Below are 16,581 nucleotides of genomic sequence, written 5' to 3'. Positions count from 1 at the left end.
ACTGTGTCCCCCACCTCGACTGATACTGAAGCCATAATTCCCAGTACCACAGAATATCACAGACTTGGAAATAGGGATACTACAGATGTATTTAGTTAAGATGAAGTTATACTGGAGTAGAGTGGTGGACCCTTAATCCAATATGACTGGTGTCCTTTAAAAAAAATTCATGCTTATGAAAACATCTGGGCACAGGAGAATGCCATGAGAAGATGAAGAGAGAAATAGGGCGATGGTTCTACAATATTACAGATTGCCAGCAAACCACCACAAATGGAGGGAAACACACAACTGAATCTTCCTCATAGCTCTTAGCAGGGACCAACTTTGCACCTTGATCTCAGACTTTGATCTTCCAAAACTGTGAGACAATCAATTTCTGTTTTTTAAGCCACTCAGTTCGTGATGCTTTGTTACTGCAGCAGTAGAAAACTGGCCCTAGATGGGCTCTCAGGGATTAATTCTAGATACCCCAACATTTCATGCTGTTCATCTTTGTGAACCATTACAGACTGTGTTAGTCAGCGTTTACAGCAATAATGGAGCATTACTAAATACCTCAAAGCTTAGTAGCTCAAATCCCAAACAGTTATTTTTCACTTGTGGGTCTGTGGCTGTGGCATTGCTTGATGCTGCTGGGCTGTGCTGGACTCGACAGCATGTGGGAAAGATCTAGATTTCTCTGTCCTCTTGTTTTGGGACCAAGACTGAAGGAGCAGCCACTTTTTAGACATGTTATTTGCAGGTGGAAAATAGGAGTTCAGAAGGCCAAATCAAACCATGCAAGTGGTCATAATATGTTCATGCACATTCTATTGGCCAAAGCAAGTCCTAAGACCATGCCCAAAGTCAACCCAGGAGGCGCACGGCTTGTAGCTAATGGAGTTAGCAAAGTATACTCTACCTAGACAAGTATGAACAAATAATTAGTAACAAATAATACTGTCTAGCGGAGAAGGCAATGGCACCCCACTCCAGTACTCTTGCCTGGAAAATCCTATGGACGGAGGAGCCTGGAAGGCTGCAGTCCATGGGGTTGCTGAGGGTCGGACACAACTGAGCAACTTCACTTTCACGCATTGGAGAAGGAAATGGCAACCCACTCCAGTGTTCTTGCCTGGAGAATCCCAGGGATGGGGGAACCTTCTGGGATGCCGTCTCTGGGGTCACACAGAGTCGGACACGACTGAAGTGACTTAGCAGCAGTACTGTCTAGTGCACAGTCAGGCTTAAAATAAGCTTGTTGGTTTGTTTCAGAAGATGTCTATATATCTACATCTATATATACAGTCATATTTGTATTAATCCGTAGAAGTTCTCTGAGCCATCACTTTGTTTGATTGTCCTGAAATGCCCTCCCCACCTCCATTTCCTTATTTCTCCTTTCAAAATCTGCATTATTTGGCATGGGGCTTTGCATACATCAAGCAATCAATAAATGCTTGTTAAATTTATTGTTGAATTTAACCTTTTCTTCTTGATGTGACTTGTAAAAAAAAAAGTAGCCTTTCAAAAAGCAGGCATTCATAAAAAATGACTGAATTGAACTGAGGACAGGAAAAAGAACTCTTTAAATACAGCTGTTGATGGAGACCCAGACAACCTTGTCTGAGTCAAGGATTACAAACAAGAAAGCAGAGTACCACCCTACTGAGATTTTCTGATGTCTTTAAGAGCTAATAAGGTAACCCCAATTAATTAAAATATACTGTTTGTTCAGTACTTTTCCTTTAAGCTTTATTCATTCTCTCACTCTTTTTATTTGGTGTCTTTTCTAAAAATTACAAGGAAATATAAATAAACTTTTTTCTCTTACTAACCAGATCTTCCAGTGGGTAAATTCCAGGCATGCGTATAAAGAAAATGCTCCTCTGGTGATTTTGTTGCACAACAGGTAATAAAAATCATGGTTTGAGAGGTAACAGAATGAAACCCCAGGAAGCCTATTATTCTACTCCCTACCCCCGAACTTGAGAGTTGGGAGGCCATATTCAGTCCTGTTTTCCAAATCAGTGTTTCATTTGCCTCACAAGAATGGGAAGGACATACATTTGAAGTTCTGGAAGCTTGAGGTTGCATTCTGGCTCTGCCATTTACTGCCTGTGTGACTTTTTTTTTTTTTCATTGTGAAAAGGAACTAATAAGTGGACTTAGCTCATAAAACTGTGAGGAGTAAGTGAGTAATGTGTATACATACAGTGTTGGCACATAACAGGTGCTCGATGGACACTTGCTCCTTCCTTAGCAAACCTTGGCATCTGGCTCCAGAGGTGACCAGATCAGGAAGGAAGAGAACACTGTAGAAAAACCTGGATTCTCCCTTTGAGAGTCAGTCCCCTCCATTTCCAGAAACGTGCCTCAGGTAAAAACACTGTGTGTAGGTAAAATATTGACTTTGAATGCTGTTGTTTTTTTGTTTGTTTTGGTTTGCTTTTATTTTTTAATCTAAAAATTCTATGGGGGCGGGGGTATGAAACTGAAGGAATAAAGGACTACAGGGGATTTTAAATGATCTACTAATTTTGCTAAAGCTTTTGCCTGCTGATTACTCAAATTACTGACTTGTGAACTGGAGCTCAATCCTTCCTGTAAAGGTTCCATGATGCTGGCCTTTTGTGCCCCATGAAAATGCTGGTCCGCTGGCCATGCCCTGTTTCATGCCTGTTCAAATCTGCTGCTGAGCTACTCTATTGAATCTTTCATTCCAGTTACTGTGCTTTTCAAGTGCAGAATATTCTGTATTTGAAGAGATACATTCTTTTTAGTTTCTTTTGTTCTTTCTCTACTGTTCCCTTTAGTTCTTTGAATATATTTTAAACAGCTGACTTAAAATCTTTGTCTAGTAAGTCCAACATCTGGACTTCCTCGGGTATAGTTTCTATTGATGCTTTTATATATCACTGGGTATTATTTCTTCATATCCTTTGTAATACTTTATTGAAAATTGCACTTTTTGAATATTACATGGGCAACTCTGGAAACCAAATTCTCCTCTTTCCTTAGGATTTATTGTTGTTATTGCTTGCTGTTCTTTTGGTCTTTTTAGTGGCTTTTCTGAACGAATTCTGTAAAGTCTGTATACTTCATTGTGTATGAGTACTGATGTTTCTGGTCTGTTCATTTATTGATTACCTAATGATTTGGGCAGAGATTTTCTTAAACACCTGGGACCATAAATTCTTACAGCTTTTGCCAAAGCTTCCAAAACTGTGAGACAATCAATTTCTGTTTTTTAAGCCACTCAGTTCGTGATGCTTTGTTACTGCAGCAATAGAAAACTGGCCCTAGATGGGCTCTCACGGATTATTTCTAGATACCCCAGCATTTCATGCTGTTCGTCTTTGTGAACCATTACAGACTGTGTTAGTCAGCGTTTGCAGCAATAACGGAGCATTACTAAATACCTCAAAGCTTAGTAGCTCAAATCCCAAACAGTTGTTTTTCACTTGTGGGTCTGTGGCTGTGGCATTGCTTGATGCTGCTGGGCTGTGCTGGACTCGACAGCATGTGGGAAAGATCTAGATTTCTCTGTCCTCTCGTTTTGGGACCAAGACTGAAGGAGCAGCCACTTTTTAGACATGTTATTTGCAGGTGGAAGATAGGAGTTCAGAGGCATACCTTCAACCTGTCTGGAAGTTTACAACTCTGTCCTTTGAGGCTTATGTGCTTTGAGGCATACCTTCAACATCCTGTCTGGAAGTTTACAACTCTGTCCTAGGTTTCACCTTTGCTTTTGCAGAATCTCAAAGTCTGCTAGAAACAAGAACTAGGGCCTTCTTGGGTCTCTCTTGAACAGGTACACAGCTCTGGGTATGTATGTGGCTTTCTGTACTCCCAGAAATATTTAGGAACTTTGCAAAGTTCTTCTTTCCTTACTCTTTCTTTTCAAGCTTTGAGTTGAGTCTGTTGTTTGCTGAACTTATATCCATTGCCTCAGGCAGCAGTGGCTAAAATTTTTCCCTATAATTATTTTTGACAAATGTTCCCTGGGTATTGGCTTTAGTACTAGGTGAGTTTTAAGTCAAGTGAGGTGAAGATAGCCTTTCAAGCAATCTTCCAAGGAGGCACTAGTTGGTGAAATAATGGCAATTCTTTGTGAATGGGATTTGTTCTGCTCCCTCTGGTACTGAGAATGTGGACTGTTATTTTCAAGGCTGTTACTGAGCTAGTTAGTGGGTAAAGGATTGGGCTACGGTAAGTTAAAACACCACAAAGCTCACCATTCTAACATAGAATGTTAGCTGTTTTTCTTAAATAAGTGCTCCCTATCTTATTGCATGTCTTTTATTAGTTTCCTAATCAAAAGCTAATTCTGATAGTTTAGGACATTTTTTTTATTGCTTTCCTGGAAGGACATACTTTTGGAGTTACTTACTCTCATTTTGGTGATATGCTTTCTGACCTTGAATAACCATACCAATAGTAAACATTTGGAGATGTTTTTCAGTATGTCAGGCAACATCATATCCATTTTCTCATTTCATCCTTATAACAGAATTTGAAATTGAGAAGTAAATATGCCTTTTATAGCTGAGGATTTTTAGGTATCTTCCAGGCAGCTGCTCTGTCTTCTGTGTCTTCCCAACTCACCTGTCGTGTCATTAACATTGTGAGTAATGTTTTCATAGGTAGGCCATGAACTGCAAGACAGAATACATAATTATATTTGTACTATTAACATAATTCTTAGATCAAAGTACCTGTTTTTGGAATTTAAAAAAATGAACAGTGAATAAAGTTTAACATGTGGGACCTCTTTCCTGATGAATGATTTCATAGAATCCTACAATGTTAGGTCCTCAGGGGCTACATAGGGAGGGAAAGGAAGGTGTAGGACTTAGCTTCCTTCCCTAATGTTTCAAACAAAACCAATTCCATATTAGTTTTCCCCCACCATGTTCATTTAACAAATATTAACTGAGCTTCTATTCTGCCACAGGCCTTGTACTAGCAGCTAAGAACTTAGAAATTAAGACAAACTCCTTGCCATGAAATTTACTTTTCATGGGACAAAGAATGAGTCTATAATTTCTATAATTAAAGGAAAAAGAAAAGCAAAACAAGGCAGGATAAGGTAGGGTACTAGAAGACACAGAATTATTTTTAGATAGCATTAGATAGTATTACCAGAGATGTCTTTTATGAGGTGGAATTTGAGCAAATATATGAAGGGAATGAAGGATCGGGCCATCTGAGAATGTAGGGGCAGTGCTACAGGCAGCACTGTGCTGCAGAGCAAGGGCCGAGACCCTGAGGTGGAAGAGAGTTTAGCATGAGAAGGCAGGTGTGGGCTGAGCAGGCGCAAAGAGCCGTGTATGAGAGGAGAGAGCAGCCAGGACAGCTCGTGGGCTGCCATGGTAGATTTCTTCTGAATAAATAATTCTATAGATAAAGAAAAGGCTTAAAATGCAAAATTTTATATTATAATTTGTGATCATTTATGTACTTACTTGCTCCCTTTTTTGACCTTTTTAAAAAAATTGAACTATAGTTAATTTACAGTGTTTTGTTAGTTTCAGATGTATAGCAAAGTGATTCAGATATATATATATATATAGATCTTAAATATATATTTATATATATGTATATTGTTTTTCAAGTTCTTTCCCATTATGAGTTATCATAAGATATTGAATATAGTTCCCTGTGCTATATACATCAGGTCTTTGATGTTTATCTTTTTATTTATATATAGTAGAGTGTATATGTTAATCCCAAACTCCTAATTTATCTCTCCACCCGACACCCTATACTCTCTTCCATCTTTTCCTTTATTTTCTTCTCTTCCTTCATTCCTTCTTTTTCTTATATTTCTTATTTTTCTTTCTTTCTTTGTGTTACCCATCAGCAAAGAAATCTGGACTATGTTTTCTTTACCTGTGATAAACTTACTACATTTATGTGTGCGTGCGTGTGTGTGTGTGTGTGTGTGTGTGTTAGTCGCTCAGTCGTGTCCAGCTCTTTGTGACCCCATGGACTGTAGCCCACCAGGCTTCCCTATCCATAGAATTCTCCAGGCAAGAATACTGGAGTGGCCATGCCCTCCTCCAGAGGATCTTCCTGACCCAGGGATCGAAACTGGGTCACCTACATTGTAGGTAGATTCTTTACTGTCTGAGCCACCAGGGAAGTCCCACCGGGCACATGAAAGGTACTCAAGAGATATTTTTGAATGAGTGAGAAAATTGAGACCTGTAAGGTAAAGTAGCACTTTCAAGGTCGTACCGCTAGTTAGGGGCAGAGTTAGAGCCAGACCTACATTTAGTTCAGTTTCCGCTCTTCTGCACATTACTACCATGGAATCAAAAATAGCCAAAGAATTTTGCAATTAGCGTGGCTTATTGTTTCCTGTTACTGCATCCAAGTATAGTCTAATTGCACACTCACGCTGCTAAGTCATTAGCAGAAGAGTACTTGTTGAAAGAGTGAGCTGTCTATTGAGAAGAGTAGAAGAGTACTTGTTCATTGAGTCAGGTGAAAGCTTTCATGCTGCCAGTCAGTGTCAAAGACACAACGTGTTGTAAAGAACCAAAGGGTATGTTTTGGAAGGTAAGGTGGTGGAGGGCCTGGACCACTGGTACAGTGTCCAGTCAGAGAAGGGTGACTTAGCTGCAAATCTTCTTTAATGAGGACAAGAGAGAGAAAGGAAAAATAGCATCAAAAATTGTCAAAGTAGAAAATGCCACATTTACTGCTTTGCAGATAAGGAGCCAGAGGGCAGACAGACTCAGAACATACATCATTAAAATGACCCGAAATGCTTTTTGGAGAGCAATAATGTGATTGGCCAAGGCTTGAAGGATCTCTTTCAGTGCCAGGGCAGAAGGTCTTCAGTGTCTCCACAAGATATGCAGCCAATTCAGGCAGACCCAGAGCCTGAAATGGATCTGGAAAGCAAGAATGCATGTGCTGAGACTGATGGTGTCTCCACCATCCTCGCAGCATTGAATAAGTCCCACAGCAGATCCAACTGCCACCCAAGTCAAAGAAAGAGGTGAATTTTCACAGTAGATGGAGCAAGCCAGAGACCCCAAGGGGAAGTCACCAAATCAATAGGTATCTGGCCAGAAGATGGCAGTTGTTATAGTCAGGCCAGCCCAGGTCTCTGTCTATGACTGATGGTTCTACCAGCTCAGCAATGGCAGAAACAGCTTGTGTTACTGCTGCCTTTCAACCAAGAGTGATTGGAGTAGTTGGAAGTAAGTAGCCTTGCCCAGACTTCCTCTAGCCCTAATGGCAACATCCAGTGGACTCCATGGATAGACTACCAGACACTCAGTGCACAAAAGCTGCTGCCACTCACCCATGACAGAAGGTTCTGGAGTTTACATAACAGACTGAGGTTGTACAAATATCCTAGAGGACAACACTGATGAGTCGTTGAAGCTTTCCAGCAGTGCAGATGAGCAGCAGACTGCCCACATCAAGCAGGTCTTTGAAGAACCAGAAATCTACTCAAATCGTCTTCCAGCTACAGAAGTTTTGTACCACTGGAAGTTTTGGGAGGTCGAGCAGGGTAGGATCCCATGGCCACCACAGGACATCTTCAGGGATATGCACCGGGGTCTGAAGGATGTGGAAGTGAAGGTGGATGGCTTCAGTGAGAGTGTGGTCGACTTGACAAATGTGTGCTCTCCAGCTTTTCCTAGCAGCCACTCAGAGATGGGGGCCATGATCTCAAAGCCCAGGAAGATCAACTGATTAGTTGGAACAAATTTGGCAGGACAAATTTCTCAAACTCGATGCCACAAGAAATCATGTCATTTTAGAACTTGAATGGACCTGGGAGATTCTTAGAGGTTATGACAAAGCAGAATCCCAGAGAAGGTGGGCAAGCTCTACACCACCACCCAGACAAGAACAAAGTAGAAATTTGAACTGCTGTACAAACTACTGTACTAACTCCAGCATGTTAGTCTTCTGGCCAGGTGGTGTTAGTGGTACAGAACTGGCCTGCCAATGCAGGAGAAATAAGAGACTCTGGTTCGGTCCCTGGTGTTGGGAAGATCTCCTGGAGGAGGAAATGGCAACCCACTCCAGTATCTTTGCTTGGAGAATCCCATGGACAGAGGAGCTTAATGGGCTACAGTCCATGGGATCACAAAGAGTCAGACATGACTGAAGCAACTTAGCACACAGGCACTAGTCCTGGAGCCCCTTTACCCAAATGAATGTGGAATGGAGGAATACAAACTTGGATGCAGATGACCAACTGACATACTGAGTTGATAAAGCCGACTTTTAAGGACCAAGGATTGATCCAGTAGACAGACTCTGGGCCGCAGCTAGCATTTCATTTGCATAAAGTCACCCCTTCCTCTGGGTGGACTCGGGCCACAGGAAAGCCATTAGCTTGGCATGAGGTGTGTGGACAGGGCTTCAGTCTCTGTGCTTTCTTGTCCAGCTACTTTGTGTAGGATACACCCTGAACAGTCTCACTTGGCAGGTTGGAGAAAAGTTGTAGGGAAGTCCTTGATCTGGAAGGATAGTGCAGAAAGTCAACAGTGTCTGGGGTCAGAGGAAGGGTGAGTCTACACCCCACACACCTTTCCCGATAACTGGCAAGTTACTGAAATTCTATTACAGAGGGTCAATCATGAGGCTTGTGACTTTACCTCCATAATGCATTGAAAAGATCCTTTATAAAACAGCTGTGTTGGAGAAGGTGATGTGTGCAAGCTCAGTTTGTAAGCTCAGAAAAACGGGAAACGACATAAATATCTATCAGTAAAAGATTTTATAAAGAAATTGTGATATATCCATTCATTGCAACGCAATACAGCAGCTAAAAAGGATGGAGTAAATCTATTATATATACAATGGCATGGAAAGGATCACATTGATAAGTGAATAAAGCAAATTGAAGAACAGAACACAAGATAAATTATTATCTTATAGAAGTATATATGTGTAAATTCCCTGATGTGTCCACATCATTAGACTGGAGTCCAAAGTGAGGTCTAGTCCTTTTACAATTCAGAATAAATGTCAGTGAGCCTATATGTCAGTCCTTTATGAGAATTTCCTTCTTGTCATTCCCTCCAGGAACAAGTCCAGGATTCCCCAGGATACTTTTGTATCCAAAACCCTGTTCTTTGTGTTCCTGTCCAGCTACTGGAGTCAGAACTCAGATGTGCCCCCTAGAGGCTGGAGGACCCCACACCGGACCCAACCTGGTTCCTCCAGGGTGTGGAGCTGAGTTCTGTGACTCTCACTGCTTAATCCATGAAACTCAGAGACTCTCACCAGGAGCCTCTCTTCCTCACTGTTGCCTCCAGTACCAGAATGCATCTCTCCCTTATATTGGGTGCCTAGGGTCAGTTCTAGTTGCTGTCTTGGCTAGAGGTGGCACTGAGGCCTGCTGCCTAGAACCTGGGGCTCCAACACACCACGAAGCCTTTGCTCAGTCATTTCCTTCATCATCAGAGGAAAGTGGAGGAAGGGTCTGACCACATAACCATCTTGTCTCTCTAGGACCAGGGCAGTTCACTTCTACCACTGGACCTTACCTATGGCCCCTCCATGCCTCTGGCCACATGCTTCAAGCTCTATCCTCCTGCATGTCCGAGGCTCACCAATTTCCTGCCTGAGTAAAACTGATATGCAGAGTAGCTGCATTCCTGTCTTTTCTTCATGGCTTCCAGGAGACAGTCTCTCCAGGGAAAATAGTCTGAGCTTGGAATTCTACCAAAGTGCAGATTGCACAGTCTTCTACCTGGTTTCTTTATTAAAAAAGCATATACAGAGAGTCTTCTAACAAACCATGTTCACCAATAGAATGTTAGACTAATGCTATGGCCCTTAGGTGGGTTTTTTTTTTTTTTTTTGGTAGCACCCTGTGGCAAGCAGGATTTAAGTTCCCTGAAAAGGGATTGAACCTGTGGCCCCAGCAGTAGAAATGCAGAGTCCTAACCACTGAACCACTAGGGAATTCCCATGAGGTGTGTGTTTTGAACATTTGTGACTTTATAGTCTACTGTCTACTTGTATTTTAAAATACATTGACATATGCTAGCATTACATTAATAAATTCTGTATAAAATGATTTTAAGACACTCTGTTCTTAGTTAAATACCTACATCAAACTGCTAATAATGGGATTAAGGATAAAGGTAAGTGTGAGAAGTTGCATTTTCTATACTTAATATGGTTTGAGATTTTGTTTTACAACAACAAATATTGCTTTTGTGATCACAGACAAAACTTAAAGACCCTGAAAATACATACTTTATGTACTATGCCCAATTAAACACCATATATGTGTGTTCTTGAGAACACACATTTCTTTGTTCTTGAGAACAGTATATGATGTTGAGGGGAGAGAGAGCACACGAGCAGGTGCAAGTGAGCATGGAGTCTAGAGACACACCTGAGCCTGGATGAGGCGATGTCATCAACAGGTAAAAAGCTAAGGAGATGAAGTTCTGCCATACAAAATAGCATTTTGGTCTGAACAGCTTCAACTTTTCTCAGACCCTTCCATCTAGGTCATGGCGTCTGCTCTACTTTACCCAAATTACAAAACGTCATGTACTTTGTTTCAGTATTCACTCCTTTCACCCTTTTGGTTAATTAACATCGAGAGCAGTTTCATTAGATGAGCTATATCACTACAGTCTGGCTTTTGGCCAGTGATAAAAGTGCTTCCAGGTGGTTGCCGTGTATATCGCTTGTCTCCCACCTCCTCTACACATCCTTGCAAAACCATTCACAGACACACACACACAGACATGCACACACACACACATAACTTGAAAACGGTCTGAATATAAGGCAATTTTGTACATTATTCAGTAAAACATGTAAAAGATCAATTATACCTTCTCCTGTGCATTTCTCTACAAGTACAAGAAACACAGAACTCTGACACTTCACTTGACTTAGAATGACATCATCTTCTTGGCTCTGTGCCTTTGGCTGTAATTCAAGCAAATGTTAGGCAGATCGAAAATCAGAAGAGGGAAAAATGGTTGTGTGAAATCAACTGAATCAACTCACATTTATTATAAAGCAACTCTTGGCAGAATGCAAGAAAGGCTGAAAAATCAGAAAAAGCTTAAGATATTCTCAAAGTGAGAGGGTTTATTTGAATTCTTAAATTAAGCTACTGATTCAGTTTCCATTTTTACAGTCTGTGATTGTGGCTAATTGGGGATACGCAAAATTACATCTCATTGTTTTTAGATGAAATTTCTTTGATTACTGGTGAGAATAAGCACTTTAAAATACATTTTTATTGTTATTGGCATTTCTTTTCATGACTTGTCTATTCGTATATTTTGCTCATTATTCTTTTGAGATACCAGCTTTTTCCTTATTATAATGTAACAGTACTTCATATATCAAGAATCTTGACCTTTTGTTTGCAGTATTTGCCATAATATTTTTCCTAGTTTGACATTTAGTTTTGACTTTTGTTTATAGTTTTTCTGACTTTCAAATGTTTTTAATCTATCCATTGCTTTGGAGATCATCTATTACCTTTTTGTTTTTACTTCATAAAGCCTTCACCATCACTACTGTGAAATCTCATGAATTTCATAAATTTTTTATCAGTGTATTCTTTTAGTTTTTAATTCTTTGCATTTAACTCTTTAATATTTCCTTACTGCATTTTAGAATACAGTGTGAAATAAAGATCTAAATTAATGATTTCCCTTAATAGTTGATTCTCCTATTCATTGTATTGATTAATTCACCCTTTTCTCATTTATAAAATTTAAAGCATTATACAAATAATATAGATTCATTTAAAAATAAGAAAAAATAAAAATATTTGAAATGAGGGATAGAACACTTGTATTTTCTTTCCATTCTGAGTCGAATGTTAGCAATTTTAAAGACATTTTCTTCTCTAGAGGATACATGTATTTCCCCTGATGTTTTCCCATTCAGTAATGCATCATGACTATCTTTCCATGTCAATCAATATCCTTTTACAGTACTATGTCCTAAGTAACTTTTCATTGAAATATACTGTACTTTCAGAAATATGTACATGACATAAGTACATAGGTACTTATGGATGAATTGAATTTTTACAACTGAGCACATTCATGTAGCCAGCTACTAGATCAAGAAAAAGAATATTACTAGCACCCCCCAAAACCTTCAAGATGGCTCTTGGCTGTGATCTTCTTTCTCCAAAGGTAACCACAGTCCTTCTGTCCTGACTCATAACACCATAGATTCATTTCACAGTCCTATTTCTGACAGCTAAATGTATTCCATCATACATAAATGCATCACAATATACTTGCTTTGGGTTAAACTGTGTCCTCTCAAAAGATATTTTGAAAACCTAGCCCCTAGTGCCTGGGAATGTAACCTTATTTGAAATAGGGTCTCTGCAGATGTCAAGCTAAGATGAAGTCATTAGGGTGAGTCTTCATCCAATATGACTAGTGCCCCTACGAGAGGAAAATGCCATGTGAAGACAGAGACACACAGAGGAGAAGGCTATGTGACCCTGGAGGCAGAGGTGAGAGGGATGCGGCTGCAAGCCAAGGAGCATGGGTTGACAGTCACCACTGGAAGCTAGGAAGAGGCAAGGAAGGATTCCAACCAGAGACAGAGGGACCATGGGCCTGCCAACACCTTGACTTCAGATGTTAGCCCCCAGACTATGAGAGGATAAATTTCTGTTGCATTCAGCCACTTAGTTTGTGGTACTCTGCTACGACAGCCCAGGAGACTGATGGCCCAGTTTTGATGGCTTTGGTGTTTTTCTAACATTTTGTTATTCTATAGTGTTATGAATATTTATTGTTTTCCTTAGAAGAAACTGTAAGAATGAACTATCTAAAACAAAGAATACTAGTAGACAATATGAGTACAGTGTACTTAGTAAGACCAAGGATTTGTGTGTGTGTATGCTCACCCCATGGACTGTAGCCCACCAGGCTCCTTTATCTATGGGATTTCTCAGGCAAGAATACTGGAGTTGGTTGCCATTTCCTCCTCTAGGGGATCTTCTTGACCCAGGCATCAAACCTGTCTCTTGTGTCTCCTGCTTTGGCAGATGGATTCTTTACCACTGTGCCACCTGGGAAGCCCGAAGATAAGCCTCAGTTCAGGTCAGTTCAGTTCAGTTCAGTCACTCAGCCATGTCCAACTCTTTGTGACCCCATGGACTGCAGCATGCCAGGCTTCCCTGTCCATCAGAAACTCTGGGATGTATCTAGTTCTTAACAGTGGGCACACTTTCTGCTCAAACTCATTACCTGCTGCCTTGTTGAACTTTCATATTTTTGATATTAACAGGTAAAATTTCCTCTTATTTCTCTTCTTTTTGCAAAACATGTTTGTATGCTATAATATGTTTACTTTTCCAGATAAACATATGATAGTTTTGTCAACCACTAAAAGTTGTCAGGGATGGCATCAAACCAATTAAGTTTACAAGAGATTTGATATCTTTGGTGTTTGGGAATGAGAGCATGTCTCTGTGCCTAGCTGAATCTCTCTTCACATCTCCTCCTGAGGGATTTGGGGAGCTGGAGAGGAAGGCAGAGAGCAGTCCAAATGACCTGCTGAGTGGGCTTTGGGAAGCCGATCAAGCATTGCTGGCTTGAGTATAGGGGAGGTCATCGGAAAACGAGGCAGGTTGAGTTCTGAGCCAGCTCTGGGTGTTTTCCAGGAATCCTTCATTTTTTTCATGGCACAGAATGAGAGCGTATGCCCAGGGAACAAATCTGATGAAAGCAGAAAATAAGCTGTTTTAGTAAATTTGCCAGACAGGAGGAATTGTGGCTGAACCCTGGAGCCAAGGATCATGGAAAGAGGGGCAAATTGAGAATAGGTAATGATGTGTATTGTGGGTATGGCTGGCCAGGGAGGCAAGGGTTGAGCTGAAGTTAAGAAGATTGGATTCCAATCTGAGATCTGAAGTCAGCTTGTTCCCTTGGTCTAGAGGCCTTCCCTCTTGAGCATGGGTTTGCTCCTTTCTCAATATGAGTGCTCACAGAATGACCTCTAAGCCCTCCCTGAGCTGGGATTCTAAGTGGCATTTGCTGGAGCATCATGGGAGTTGCATGGCTTAAAAAAGCCCCAACATGTTAAATTTTCATGTCTAAACCAATGAACTTAATTATAGAATAATATGATGAAGAAATGCAATTTCAAAGGGCCTTTGGGATGATTCCTACTAGTGGAATGAAGTGAAGTGAAAGTGTAAGTCACTCAGTTGTGTCCAACTCTTTGCAACCCCATGGACTGTAACCCACCAGGCTCCTCTGTCCATGGGATTCTCCAGGCAAGAATACTGGAGTGAGTTGCCACACCTTTCTTCAAGGGATCTTCCCAACCCAGGGTTTGAAACCCAGGATTTTTGCATTGCAGGCAGATTCTTTGCCATTCTAGTCACCAGGAATAGGAGAGGACAAAAATCCAAGGTAGCTCAAGAACATTATTTAGGGGTGAGGGACACCTAAAAGCACTAAAAAAATACTTTCCAAGCCAGTTCTTTCTTCCGGTTTTCTTTGGTGAGGGCTCCCTGGGATGACATTCTCTCAGGTATTGTGACTTGCTTTGTAGGTGGGCTGAGGCAAAGCATGTGCCCTTTGTGGCAGCAGACTCTAATCACACACACACACAAAACTTCCAGGTCATTGGTATCTTTGGGACACCAATTTGGAAAAAAATGACATTATTGGAGTTCCAAAATTTTTAAAACACCTTTCCTTTCCTTCTTCTCATTAGTTCCTTAGCTTATTTTTTTAAGAAAAAAAAAAACTTTTTAGTTCCAGATTTTGCTATAAGTCTGGGTTTAACTCTGTCACAGAAATGAAGTATTAAAACTGACTGCAAGATGGATGTCTGCTTCTCAGATGGAGGGAGCTCCCCTGAAGCCTTTAGCAGAGACTGATCTGTAGGGACCAGGTCCTTCAAAGGAGTCCCCACCAAGACCTGAAGTGCATAGAACCTGCCAGACTGTGTCTGGCTCCAATATTTCCATTTCCCCCAGGGGGTCCTGGCCAATAAGGCATTCCAATTATGCCCTCCTGACTCCAACTCCAGAAGCCACCCACTACCTCCCTACTCTGAAGGTCAAAAAGTCTTCATTGTGGCTAACTTTGTTAGCCTCAAGAACCATTCGTTATCAGGTTTTTGATGGGAAAATAGGAGAATTCTAGTTTTGCATTAGTACCTTGCTTCCAAGATGGCCTCCAAATCAGTTCCCAGTGATCCCTCTCTCGGTATTCATGCACTTGTGAGGTCCCCTCCCACGCTGTGGCAAGAGGTGTGTGTGTGACAAATACATACTGCAGAAAAGAAGAGGTCAACTACATGTAGTGAGGTCACTTGGGCCTCACTATGAATAGGAGGAGCTATGGTGAGCCCCACATGAATAGGAGGAACTAAAGTCTCCAGCAATAGCCAGTGAAACCTAGAGTCCTGGCAACTTTGTGAGTGAACTTGCAGGTGGATCCTCTCCACCCCAGTTGAGCCTTCAGATGAGGTATCACCCAGGCCAACAATTTGACATCAATCCCAAGATAAACCTTGAGCCTGGAACTGCCCAGCTAAGCCACTCCTAAATTCCTGACCCTTAGAAACTAGGTGAGACCATACCTGTTTGTTGCTTTAAGCTCTGAAGTTTGGGGGTAATTTGGAATGTGGAAATAGATAACTAAAGCACAGTATGCTTTGCTTTTGAGTAAATAGGAAGACATACTATGTGGAATGAACACATATAAGTTATCTAGAATGACAAGTCAACAATTGTGCCTTTGTTTGGGGCAGGACCTGGGAATTGTCTGTTTAACTAACACCCCAAATGATTCTAATGATCAGGAAAGTCTGAGAAACAATACGGAACAGGATTCAAAAATGAATGATATTTGTTTTTCTCTTTCTGACTTACTTCACTCTGTAAGACAGACTCTAGGTCCATCCACATTTCTACATATATGGAATCTAGAAAAATGGTACAGATGTACCCCTATCTGCAGGGCAGAAATAGAGGCACAGACGTGGAGAACAGACATGGGAACGGGGCGGGGGAGGGGGTGAACTGGGAGACTGAGATTGGCGCTTGTGCCCTGCTGTGTGTACAGCACATGGCTAGTGGGAACCTGCTGTATAGCACAGGAAGCCCAGTGCTCTGGGATGACCTAGATGGGTGGGATTCAGGGAGGGGAGGGAGACCCAAGAGTGAGGCGATGTGTATATATATATGTATGTAGCTGATTCACTTCATTGCACAGCAGAAACTAGCAACATTGTAAGGCAACTATACCCCAATTTAGAAAAAAAAAATGAGACAGAGCCCTTCTGCAGGAAACTTCAAGATACAAAGCAAATTGGTATATAGCAGTACATTCAAGGAGAGGCACGAAGTGGCAAGAAAAGGTGTGAGAAGCCTTGAGGGAATCAAGGAATGCTTCCTGGGAGGAGTGACACACGGTAAGATCTCAAGGGTTGGTAAGGACTTCAGAGAGCAATGCGTGGAAAGTCACGGAGTGAGAGCAACTGATGGCATTTGTCAGGGGCCTGTATTGTGCCGAGCAGGCACAACTTTATCTGCATCACCTTATCCAGTCCTCAATCCTGAGCAGTAGGAGCTCTGTCACCCCACTT

General features: G+C 41.3%; 1 protein-coding gene across 1 annotated transcript in view; it reads left to right on the top strand.

The window, feature by feature from the left end:
* The first annotated feature begins 1,823 nt into the window (after positions 1–1,823).
* Positions 1,824–16,581, top strand: part of PROKR1 (prokineticin receptor 1) — a 33,701-nt gene continuing 18,943 nt past the window's right edge. The window contains exon 1 of the mRNA XM_069582966.1: positions 1,824–1,894. The gene's annotated coding sequence lies outside the window, so the exon portion shown is untranslated. The remainder of the gene's footprint in view (positions 1,895–16,581) is intronic.

This window comes from Ovis canadensis, chromosome 3, assembly GCF_042477335.2.
Source record: "Ovis canadensis isolate MfBH-ARS-UI-01 breed Bighorn chromosome 3, ARS-UI_OviCan_v2, whole genome shotgun sequence".
In the NCBI taxonomy this organism is placed as follows: domain Eukaryota; kingdom Metazoa; phylum Chordata; class Mammalia; order Artiodactyla; family Bovidae; genus Ovis; species Ovis canadensis.
The sequence above is the reverse complement of the archived record's forward strand: the minus strand, read 5'-3'. Positions and strand labels throughout refer to the sequence as shown.